This window comes from Primulina huaijiensis, chromosome 10 (genome assembly GCF_012295235.1).
Source record: "Primulina huaijiensis isolate GDHJ02 chromosome 10, ASM1229523v2, whole genome shotgun sequence".
Lineage (NCBI taxonomy): Eukaryota > Viridiplantae > Streptophyta > Magnoliopsida > Lamiales > Gesneriaceae > Primulina > Primulina huaijiensis.
Genome location: NC_133315.1, coordinates 7,930,450 through 7,942,747, shown reverse-complemented (window position 1 = coordinate 7,942,747; position 12,298 = coordinate 7,930,450). Strand labels below are relative to the sequence as shown.

At 31.9% G+C, this 12,298-nt stretch overlaps 1 non-coding gene and 1 pseudogene across 1 annotated transcript; both read left to right on the top strand.

The window, feature by feature from the left end:
• LOC140985869 (uncharacterized) overlaps nucleotides 1–11,932 on the top strand; it is a 17,246-nt pseudogene extending 5,314 nt beyond the window's left edge.
• LOC140987041 (small nucleolar RNA R71) lies at nucleotides 7,787–7,897 on the top strand. The gene has a single exon (XR_012177043.1). It is a non-coding gene; the product is annotated as a small nucleolar RNA R71 (small nucleolar RNA).
• Nucleotides 11,933–12,298: the final 366 nt, after the last annotated feature.

The following is a 12,298-nucleotide window of genomic DNA, read 5'->3' as shown; positions in this document are numbered from 1 at the left end:
ATATATATATATATAAATCGGTATATGAGTTTGTTTTTAAAATGAATATGTTTGTATATTTGAATATATAAAAGGAATAAAGAATCTAGGTTGTGATTTTCCGATAAATTTTATTACTAAGGGACTAGTAATAAGATAGTGTGGGGGTGTGATGAAACATAAAATCAATAATTTATTATATGTTAAAACCTATATTTTAAAATTTAAGTTTCATTAAAATTATAAAATTATGTTATTTTAGTATTGTGTGTTTATATTTAAATGTCTTACTAAATATGTTTTATTTTTAGGTTTTTTACGTGTTAGTAAAATAATGATAACTCAAGCTAGAAAACTCAAATGGAGGTGATTCAAACATGTTTGGAATCCTTGAGAAATTATCTACAACTTTCGAGAAATGATCAATTGTATGCAATGAAGCGTGTGCTGCTTTTTCAGTGTTGAGCTTTAGAGATAACTGAGAGTTCTAGCGATGCTCGAATGATCGTCTTTGATTGAGATTCGTTCACTACTTGTTTCTTGAAAAGTGCTCCGTCTTCATATATAGGCTTAAACCAACGTTCAAATCTGAACGGCTCTTTTGACTTTTCAGTGATTCAGCTTTATTGCTGAAAATGGACCCTGCAGAATACATTAAAGCAATCAGTCTCAGTTCATACCAAAAATGGTAAGCCGTCTTAAATGTTCCCCTACAACATTTAATGGCATTAAATGAAGCAATAAATGCTAGTATCACATTAATAGATTAACGGCTATTTCGGGTTTCTGATCTTAGCTAAGAAGTCATTTGTTAATTAGATTAAGCAGTACTTGATAAGTGCTGCTACTGGTTTTAGCGCGGTACAAGTGCTTCTGGTTTTCTGCTTATTTACATCTACTGGTTTTGTACTAGCATCTCCACAACAAAATTAAGTCTAACATTGTGTTATATGTTTTATCGATTATGTTTAGATTATGATACATGCTTTTAATAAATGTATATGATTTTGTACAATGCATGTTTCGTTGTTTTATACTGGGATTATATTTTCACCAGAGTTATCCGGCTGTTGTTGTGTTTGTATGTGTGCATGACAATAGGTGGGACTGAATCAGGGTCAAGAAGAGGATGAGAGATCGAGATTAGAGTGGTGAATCCGTACTTTGATGTAGATTTAGTTTCAGCACTTGATGTATAGTTGTTGAACCCTAGTTTGAATGTATTTTGTACAAGACTTGTACTTTTATGTTGACATGTATATTAGACTGTTTTTTTTTTACCCGGTTTAATTAATTGATCCATTTATTCACAAAGAATGATTAAGAAGATGAATAGCGTCTGGGTCCCCACAACATTGAACTAAATATTATTATTATTATTATTATTATTATTATTATATATATGAATATATTTTTTTTTATTTTTATATAAAAACAAATTAAGAGGAGAAGAAGAAGATGTGATTTTTCATACCTTAAAGAAAAAAAAATTTAAAACATACCGTTGAATCACAAGTTTAGCATCACATGAATTTTCTTTTCTTACTCTTGGATGTTGGTCAATTAAATTGAGAAAAGAATGGATCTGGTTCATGACTAAATCCTTGCAGTAAATCAATAAGTTCACCTTCACTTGTAGCAGAAACTAACATCCTTCGCGAAGCTAATGAAATAAATCCCTGTTCCACAACATCATCAAGAAACGATAGCAGTTTATCATAATAATTGTTAACATTTAACAAACCAATTGGCTTATAGTGGATAATTAATTGTGCCCAACAAACAGTATGAAATATTTCTTCCAAAGTACCGAAACCTCCTGGAAAAGCAATGAAAGCATCTGAATGTTCAATCATTTAGGTAATTCGTTCATACACGTTGTCCACTTTCATTTCTTCTCCTATTGTTGGTCCAGTAAGACTGGCTAAGGTAATTGGAATAATGCCTAAGACTTCACTTTCACCTGCATGCGAAGCTTTTGCAACTTTTCCCATGAGACCAACTTCACCAACACCATATACCAAATGAATCTTTTTTTTAGCAAGTGTTATTCCAAGCTTTTCTACTACCTCTTCATAAATTGAATCTTTTCCTGCACTAGATCCACAAAATACACAAATATTTTTGATTTTACTTACCGTGGACGTCGACATGTTGAGAAATATGTTTTCTGCAATTGTTAAAGCACAGCATATGAATTTATAAGCGTAACATGCCAAAAGTCAATATTTGAACATGAAATTATTATTATTAAAAGAAAAAAAAAATGACATAAATTAAAACACATATATACAGCGTAGTTGTGATTGTGGCTCATATCTTTCTCTGATTTTACGTTCAGTAACGGCTTCAACGCCTTCTATGAGTCGAGGATATGCTTCCCATCCAATTTTCTTATAAATTGGCAAACAGGGTCTTTTAACGTCAGATTCCCGAGACGAAATTGTATATATATATTTACTTATCTAAACAGATATGCGTTACTACAGTAGGATCTTTATAAGGCTGATTCCACCGTCCATATTGATATTCCTCATGTTGAAATTGCCACCATAGCTTAAGAAGTTCATTTTGAACGTACCCACTAGAATGCGTATCAAGAATCTCTAGAAAATTATCTAAAGGCTCTTTACTCAAACTATTCTTAATGAATAAAATTTTATCTTCTCTATTCATTGATTTCATTCCAACATTTTTGCATTTTCCTTTACAAGTCCACCTTGCATATTTACGACATCCACCTATACGTTTAGCTCTTCGCTTTTTGGCATATGTGCTTTTACTAAATCCTGGCATATGTCTTATTATTATTTCACTTGCTTCCCCAACCAATCGGACTTTTGCTTCAATTATCAAACGGATATCATTCGGTATGCCATATGACATCATCAACCTTAGTCGCTCACATCTAGCTTTATAAATTTTTTCAACGCATTATCAGGTAAACATGAAAAATTTTTACGAAGATTCACAATACAAGCATCCATATTATTATTATTATATATTTCAATTATTTTGGGAAAACTGAAAAAACCGACTTAGATAGTCACGGAGTACTGTTATCCGCCACTTAACCGGGAAATGAACTAGAATCTGCAAAAACAAAATGAAAATATCAAACAACTATTGTGGATCATATAAAGGCATAAAATCATCATCAAGAATTTCATTTTCTATAAAATGCTTAAGTTTTTGCCCATTAACTTTAAACACGTCATTATTTGTAGGATTTTCAATATCAACAGCACCATAAGGATAAACAAATTTAACTATAAATGGTCCTGACCATCTCGATCTTAGTGTTCCTGGAAATAAATGCAAACAATAATTATAAAGTAAAACTTTTTTTCCAATTTCAAATGACATTCTCAGAATATTTTTATCATGAATGGCTTTAGTTTTATCTTTATAAATCTTTGAATTTTCATATGCATCATTTCTTTATTCTTCAAGTTCATTTAATTGCAATTTTCTTAATTTAGATGCATCATCTAAATTAATATTAAATGCTTTAATTGTCCAATAAGTTTTATGTTCAAGTTCAACCGGTAAATGACAATGCTTACAAAAAACTAACCTATATGGTGACATCCCTAATGATGTCTTAAATGCAGTTCTATATGCCAATAATGCATTAGTTAATCTTAAATACCAATCTTTTTGATTTTGATTAACTGTTTTTTCTAAAATTTGTTTTATTTCTCTATTTGCAAGTTCAACTTGACCATTACTTCGAGGATGATATGGGGTAGAAACTTTATGTGTAATGCCATATTTTCTTAACAAAGAAGAAAATGATTTATTTATATAATGACTTCTCTCATCACTAATTATTGCTCTAGGTATTCCAAATCGGCTAAAAATATATTTTTTTAAAATTTTATAACAACTTTATGATCATTAGTTCTACATGCAATGCCTCAATCCATTTTGAAACATAATAAACACGATTAAAATCTACGTATATCCAAAAGATAATGGAAATGGACCCATAAAATCTATCCCCCAACTATTGAATATTTCAATAGTTATGATTGGATTTACAGACATCATGTTTCGTTTTGAAATTGATCTCATCTTCTGACAGTTTTCACAAGATTTGCAAAATAAATGCGTATCTTTGAATAAAGACGGCCAATAAAATCCACATCGTAAGATTTTTGCAGCTGTTTTATTGGATGAAAAATGACCTCCACATGCTTCAGAATGACAAAATTTAATAACATTACTTACTTCATTGTCGGGTATGCATCGTCGAAAAATTTGGTCAGGACAATACTTAAACAAGTAAGAATCATCCCAATAAAATTTTTGAACTTCTATCAAGAATTTATTCTTATCCTGTGAATTCCAATGAGAAGGCATTTTATTTGTCACAATAAAATTTACAATGTTAGCAAACCAGGGCATAATAGTAGCATAAAACAACTGATCATCTGGAAAATTTTCATTTATTGGTATTTCATTATGAGATGATTCAGTCATTATTCTAGATAAATGATCGGCTACGACATTTTCTTTTCCTTTTTTATCTTTAATTATAATATCAAATTCTTGTAACAATAAAATCCACCGTATTAATCTTGGCTTAGCATCTTGTTTATTTGATAAATATTTTACGGCAGAATGATCAGTGTACACAATAGTAGTAGAACCAATTAAATAAGATCGAAACTTATCTAATGCAAATACTACTGAAAGTAATTCTTTTTCAGTAGTTGAATAATTTATTTGGGCACTATTTAAGGTTCTACTAGCATAATAGATTGCATACGGTTTTCCTTCTTTTCTCTGTCCTAACACAGCTCCTATAGCATAATCACTTGCATCACACATTAATTCAAATGGTAAAGACCAATCTGGAGGTTGTAAAATAGGTGATGTAATTAAAAGATTAATTATTTTTTTAAAAGCATTTTCACATTTCTGAGTCCATTCAAATTGTGTATCTTTTGTTTAAAGATTCGAAATTGGTTTAGATATTTTGCTGAAATTTTTTATAAACCTTCTATAAAAACTTGCATGACTCAAGAATGATCGAACTTCTTTGACCGTTTTTTGTGATGTTAAATTAGCAATAACATCAACTTTGGCTTTATCAACTTCAATTCTTTTTTCAGATATCTCATGACCTAACAAAATCCCAGATTTAACCATATAATGACATTTTTCCCAATTTAAAACAAGATTTTTTTTCTTCACATCGTTTTAATACTTCTTCTAGGTTTTTAAGACAATTTTCAAATGAGTTTCCAAAAACAATTATATCATCCATAAAAACTTCTACAAAATCTCAATCATATCGCTGAAAATACTTAACATGCATATTTGAAAAGTAGCCGGAGCATTACATAAACCAAATGAAATTCTTTTAAATGCAAAAGTTCCGAAAGGACAAGTGAAAGTAGTTTTTTCTTGATCTTCTAATGATATAGGTATTTGATAATACCCCGAATACCCATAAAGAAAACAGTAATAAGAATTTCCTGCTAATTTTCTAGAAATTGATCTAAAAATGGTAGTGGGAAATGATCTTTTCTAGTTGCATCATTTAATTTTCTATAATCAATATACATACGCCAACTAGATAGAATCCTAGCTTGTAATAACTCTCCCTTTCATTATTTATAACAGTGATGCCTGAATTTTTAGGTACCACTTGTGTTGGACTTACCCATTTACTATATGAGATTTGATAGATAATTCCAGCGTCTAATAGTTTTAATACTTCATTCTTAACAACTTCCTTCATATGTGGATTTAACTTTCTTTGTGGTTGTTGATATGTTTGAGCATTTTCTTCCAAATTAATTTTATGTGTGCAAATTAAAGGATTTATACCTTTTATATCTTTCAAAGCCCATCCAATTACATTTTTATATTTTTTAAGTAATTTAATTAAATCTTCTTCTTGAATTGGTAGAAGAGTGGAAGAAATTACAACAGGAAATGTTTTATTTTCACCAAGAAATACATATTTTAATTCGAATGGTAAAACTTTTAATTCAAGTTTTGTATTATCATCTTCTTTAAAATTATTTTCAGACTCAAAACTTTCTATTGAAAAAATTTCAGATTGTTGATTTAAGTTTTCTTCTTGTATATTTTCTTCCACAATTGTTTCAATTTCATTATCATATTCATTTTCATTAATACTTGGTTGTTTACATAAATTGAACACATTAAGTTCTAGAGTCATATTTCCAAAAGATAATTTCATTATTCCATTTCGACAATTAATTAAAGCATTTGAAGTTTCTAGAAATGATCTTCCCAATATTACTGGAATTTCATTATGTACTTCTATTGGTTGTGTATCCAAAACAATAAAATCTACAGGATATATGAATTTATCAACTTGAACCAACACATCTTCTACAATACCTCTAGGTATTTTGATTGACCTATCCGCCAGTAAGAGAGTAACAGAAGTGGGTTTTAATTCTCCTAAATTAAGTTTTTCATAAACTGAATAAGGAAGTAAATTCACACTTGCTCCCAAATCTAACAAAGCTTTTTTAATTTTATTTTCTCCAATAATACATGAAATTGTTGGACAACCAGGATCTTTATATTTTAAACTAGAATTATTTTGAAGAATAGAACTTACTTGTTCAGCCAAGAATGCTTTCTTCTTCACATGCAATTTTCTCTTCACAGTACATAAGTCTTTTAAAAATTTTGCATATGAAGGTACTTGTTTAATAGCATCTAATAATGGAATATTTATCTTTACTTGTTTAAAAACTTCATAGATATCAGAATCATTTTTTTGTTTTTTATGATTTGTTAATGCATGAGGAAATGGTGGAGGTTTATTTGATTCATTTACTATTTCAGATGATTTATCATTCAACATATTATTTTTAGAATTTAAGGTATCATCATTCTCAAAAGTATCAGGATTATCATCCTTACTCTTTGATTTTAAATGATCCTTGTTTTCATTACTATATGGATCATTAACTATTTTACCACTTCTAAGGGTAATAACAGATTTTATTTGATCAATTTTTTCATTTTTTAATTCTTGATTTTGATTTTTAGGATTAGGTTGAGGTTGAGATGAAAATTTTCCTTTTTCATGAATATTAAGTGCAGATGCAAATTTTGCAAGAGTTTCTTTCAAATCAGTCATAGATTGACTGTTTTGAATATTGATAGATTCTTGCTTTTGGATAAATGCATGAATTACATCTTCAAAGTTTTTTCTTGGAGGTGTAACATAAGGAATATAACCTTGATGATTTTGGTTATTTTGAAAATATTGTTGTGAGGGTTGTGCATTATTATCATTCCTCCAACTAAAATTAGGATGATTTTCCATCCAGGATTATATGATGTTGAAAAAGGATCTAGTATTGGTTTTTTATAATTGTTAACATAATTTTCTTGTTCATGGAGACATTCTTTAAATGAAGGTAATGTTGGACAATCTTTTGTATCATTATCATGTGTATCACATATATGACAAACAATTTCTTGAATACTTTTTATTTCACCACTCTTTTTCATTTCTAATGACACAATTTTTCTTGCTAAAGATGCAAGTTTAGCTTGAATATCTATATCATCTTTAAGATTATAGATAGCACCCCCATTTGTTGAATTATTGATTTTAGTTGTTGGTGGTTCTATTGTGCCTATATTATCCCAATTTTGAGCATTTTCTACGAATGAATCCAAATATTCCATAGCTTCATTTGGGTTTTTATCTTCAAAAGTTCCATTACACATGAATTATATCATTTGCCTATCTTTAGGTATTAGACCTTCATAAAAGAGAGAAACTATTCTCCATGTTTCAAAACCATGATGTGGGCATGTATTAAGTAATTCTTTATATCTATCCCAACATTGATAAAATGTTTCTCCTTGTTTTTGAGAAAAAGTAGTAATTTGTCTTTTAAAAGAGTTTGTTCTATGGGAAGGAAAAAACTTTTTGAGAAATTGTTGTTGCATTTCTTCCCATGATCTTATTGAACTTGATCTCAAATTTTGTAGCCATGTTTTAGCTTTATCTTTTAAAGAAAAAGGGAAAAGCTTTAATCGAACTATATCCATGCTACAATTTTGATCATTATAAGTGTTACAAACTTCCTCAAATTCTCTTAGATGTAAATATGGATTTTCAGAATCTAAGCCATGAAAATTTGGTAAAAGTTGAATAATTTGAGGTTTAAAGTTGAAATTAGATGCATCAGGAGGAAAAACTAAACAAGATGGGGCACTAGTTCTAATAGGGTTCATATGGTGCCTAAGTGTTCTTAATTGATCATGTTCTTGATTATTATTATTATTATTGTTATTATTGTTATCATTATCTTGATTATTTGAATTATCATCCATGTTTAAATTATTTTCAGATACTCGAATAAGTCTACCACTTTTTTTTTGACTCCAAATACTCATACAAAAAAAAACAACACAATACTTATAAATAAAACATAATTAACAAATATAAACTTAATTTATACCTCCCCGGCAACGGCGCCAAAAACTTGCTACTACTTAAATTATAATTCACCCAACTGTAGGTTGTCTGCAAGTAATATATTTCGTAAGTACGAGATCGATCCACAGAGATGTTATTTTAAGTTTAAATTTATTAATTTATAGATTACCAAATGCAAGAACGAAGTTTACAAATTATAAATTTTGTCAAGGCTCGAGGATTTATTCTTAGTTTATGCAGTATTGTTTAACTAAAAGTAAAACAAAGGAAACCACCATAAATAATGGTTCCAAGAAAATTAAATATTTAAACACACACATAATATAATATAGTTCCCACTATAGAAAATACCGAATTCACCGATATTTTATATATGGTACCTATGATTATATATGTAACTATATAAATATATAACTGTATAAAGTAAATGGTAAATTAAATCATTATATTTCATTTAGAACAACCGGCAGAGCCACGCTATTGCCTAAATGAAATATATGATTTAATAAGTTAGTTGCGAGAAAGTACAAGTTAGTTGCGATAAAATAAATTTAGATGCGGAAAGTAAAAGTTAGTTACGATAAAATAAATGTTTGATGTGGAAAGTAAAAGTTAGTTGCGATAAAGTAACTGTTAGATCGTTAGATATTAGTATTAAATCATAATATTTCATTTAGAACAACCGGCAGAGCCACGCTATCGTCTAAATGAAATATATGATATAATTATATATATATATACATGTATATATATATATATGTATATATGTATAATAAAACAATAATAATTGATGAAATATTTATTGTATCAAAATTAAACAACAAATCAAGATAACCACTTCAATGGTATCAAGCATTTGATGTAAATTGATAACAACAAATAATTCATTTATAAGTCACAAGGCCTGTCCTTCTTCATGCCCAGGTCATCTAGTCGGGGAGACCCCCGCACTTAATATAAAGGAGATGTTGTTGACCAGTCATAGAACCGTCAAGTCGGCAATAGGAAAAAAGCAAGTAATAACGTGGATAAGACTAGGCCCCCTCCTCTATCCTGTGACCCTTGCCCAAGGGAGGACCTTACTCCAAAGACAGCTAAGAATGTGCTCCCAACTCAAGAAACGGACGCTTGGCAAGAAGAGGAAACCCCTCGTGAAACAAGTCCTCCAGGAGGAAAGAAGACCGGAGGCCACCTGGGATGCTGTAAATGGGAATGGATATGGACTACTTGGAGCCGAACGCAGGGCGTGAATAGAACGATAGGTGACGAACTTTCTATTAAACTAAATGATAAAGAATAAAAGGGGACTTGGATCTCAAGTAAGGAGGATGACCTTGTTTTTATGGCTCTTTCGCCTGTCTTGTGTTTCACCTTCCATCCCTCAGCATAAAAATCACACACTTTTATCTCCCCTGATCAATAAAAGAAAAATGAGAAAGGGCTTCGGCAGCTTTAGGATAAACTGGGAGAATAAGCTGCCCACGTTAACAGTCTCCATGAAGTGAGATTCATTTGTCTCAGGCCAAAGAAGCGAGCACTCAAAACCATTGAACTTTGATTAGTTTTCCTGCGGACAAGGCACCAAACTATAATAGTAGTTCAGGCTTGTTCTTTCGTTCAGTGAGCCTCTTTATTAAGGGAAGAATTTTACTACTTGTCCAATGTAGGTCCGTGAACCTGCAAAGATAGTTAGGTTAAGGTCAAAGATAATAAAGGAAATGTTAAAGGGTTTTTTCTTGTAAAGCACTATTTCTATCATTCATGCCGCGATGCCCTTAAAAGCCTATACGCGATGGATAAACTCCTGTAACCATTTAAGACAATGTCTGTAGCACACACTCCTCTATTCCCCATTCCCATGTTGCTATTTTAACTTCAAATGAAATGAGAGCTTTTAATTGCAGTTCTCTCCAACTTATCAAAAAAAGAAAAACGGATAGATCTTTGACCCAGACCTATAGGACCGCGCTGATTAAACAAGAAAAGATCATCCTGGTTATTTCCAGGATTTTTTTGGAAACTCACCGTTGCTAATAAAGAGGATATCTGAAGGGGCGTTGACATCGCTTTAACGGATCTCATGCAAGACGAGATTGGTTATCGCAACCAACAAACTTGGTATATGTATTAATTCATGTTGTCAGTCTATTTTCATGAAACTGAAGCCTATTTGAACCTAGTTTCTCTGCTTGCTTGGAAGAGAGGTCTAAGCGTCAAGCAATACGCGAGCTACAAGCAGCCAAGAAAAGCTAAGCTTGGCTAAGCGATTCTCATCTAAACAGATTCTATTCGATTCGCTATTCAGTGGTTACCACACTGTCCACTACTAATAGATAAGATAACTATCGATTTAGCTACCCACGTTTTTTCTTTCCTATCTGTCTTACTGAAGAGTGCTGGGTTTTTCTTCTTCTCTTATTGACATTTGTGTCATGCTTAAGTATGCACAAAAAGAAGAGATTTCCAGTTATTTTATTCTCGGAGGTGAAAAGAGAATTCCTACTCCTCTTTTTGTATTCATTGCTACTTCATCAATCTTACTTATAGTGTACCCCTTGTATTTGCTTCTCCTGATGTTTGGTCGAGTAATAAAAATCTTGTATTTTCTGGTACAGAATTTTGGATTTGATGAGTCTTTCTGGTAGGTATTCTTAAGTCTATCATATCTGTAACCTCTGATATTCACCTGTAGCTTGATTCAGTCTTTGACCTGGGCGAGACATCAGGAAGAAGCCGGCCGTAAAAAAAGATCTTGTACTTCAACCTGGCTTCGGTTGAACCCCTTTTGGTGATACTTTTTGTGTCTAGCTCGTTCTCTTGGTCAAAATAAAAGCCAAAACACCATCGAGATCGCGGCGTGTATAGGGGCAAAGGTTCAAAACTAAATGAATTGATTGAATAAAAGAGGGGAATACCTTTCCTATATTAGTGAAATAGGGCCTCTACTTATGATATGATTCGACTTGCCGCCGCCCCGGCATATCGCTTCGCTTCCGGTTCTTCGGAAGAATCCACTTACGTCTCCCTTCTTCATTGATCTGGGGGAAAAGGAAACGTCTCCGAAGAAAGAAATTGGGGTCCCCAATGCTTCTCCACTCTCAACGAGATGCGCCAACCTCGGGATGCTTTACTCCGCTCTTTCAGTAGAAGATTGTAGAACAGGGTTCGAGCTTGGCTCAACATCAGGTTCTCAATGATGACTTTGAATAGTACATTGAAATGGTTCAAGAAGGCATATCGTGGCACATCCCGGAGCAAGAAAGTTCGCGTCCTTGGCATGTCTTGTACGGTATATCACATTTTGTCACACATCCAGTGATGACTCTTCCATGGTCCTACGTGATGGCACCATCATCTTCTTCTGTTTTTCAGGGTTTCTCCGTGCCTACTCCAGCTTACTCGTTTGTGATCTCCTCTCCTACGGAGACTCAGTTCTCCGTTCCGGCGTCACCTTCATTTACTGGGGTAAAGATGGGAATTGCAGCCAGAGATGAGTAAAAGGCATCTACTATTACCTGATGAGAATCATGAGAAGTAGTACTGGTTGAAGGATCGGCAGAAATCTGTATGTGCTGAGAAGTTTCTTTATTAGAAGAAAAAAGATTATGCTCCTTGTACGCAGTATTGTTTGGAAAATTATATGTATTATCAAAAGATGATTGGATGGTCTTGCCCATTGGCCTTTCGGCCTTGCCTGAGGTACGCTGTTCTTATTTGTGACACCCATATGGTTTGTGTCTGACCTAGCATAGTGCTTTTCTTGCCATTTTTCATTCTTCTTTGAAGCCGAAAAATGATAGTGAGGCAGTTTCTCTAAAATTAGTTCTATATAGAACTACTTCACAGATTCGTTATCCTCCTCTC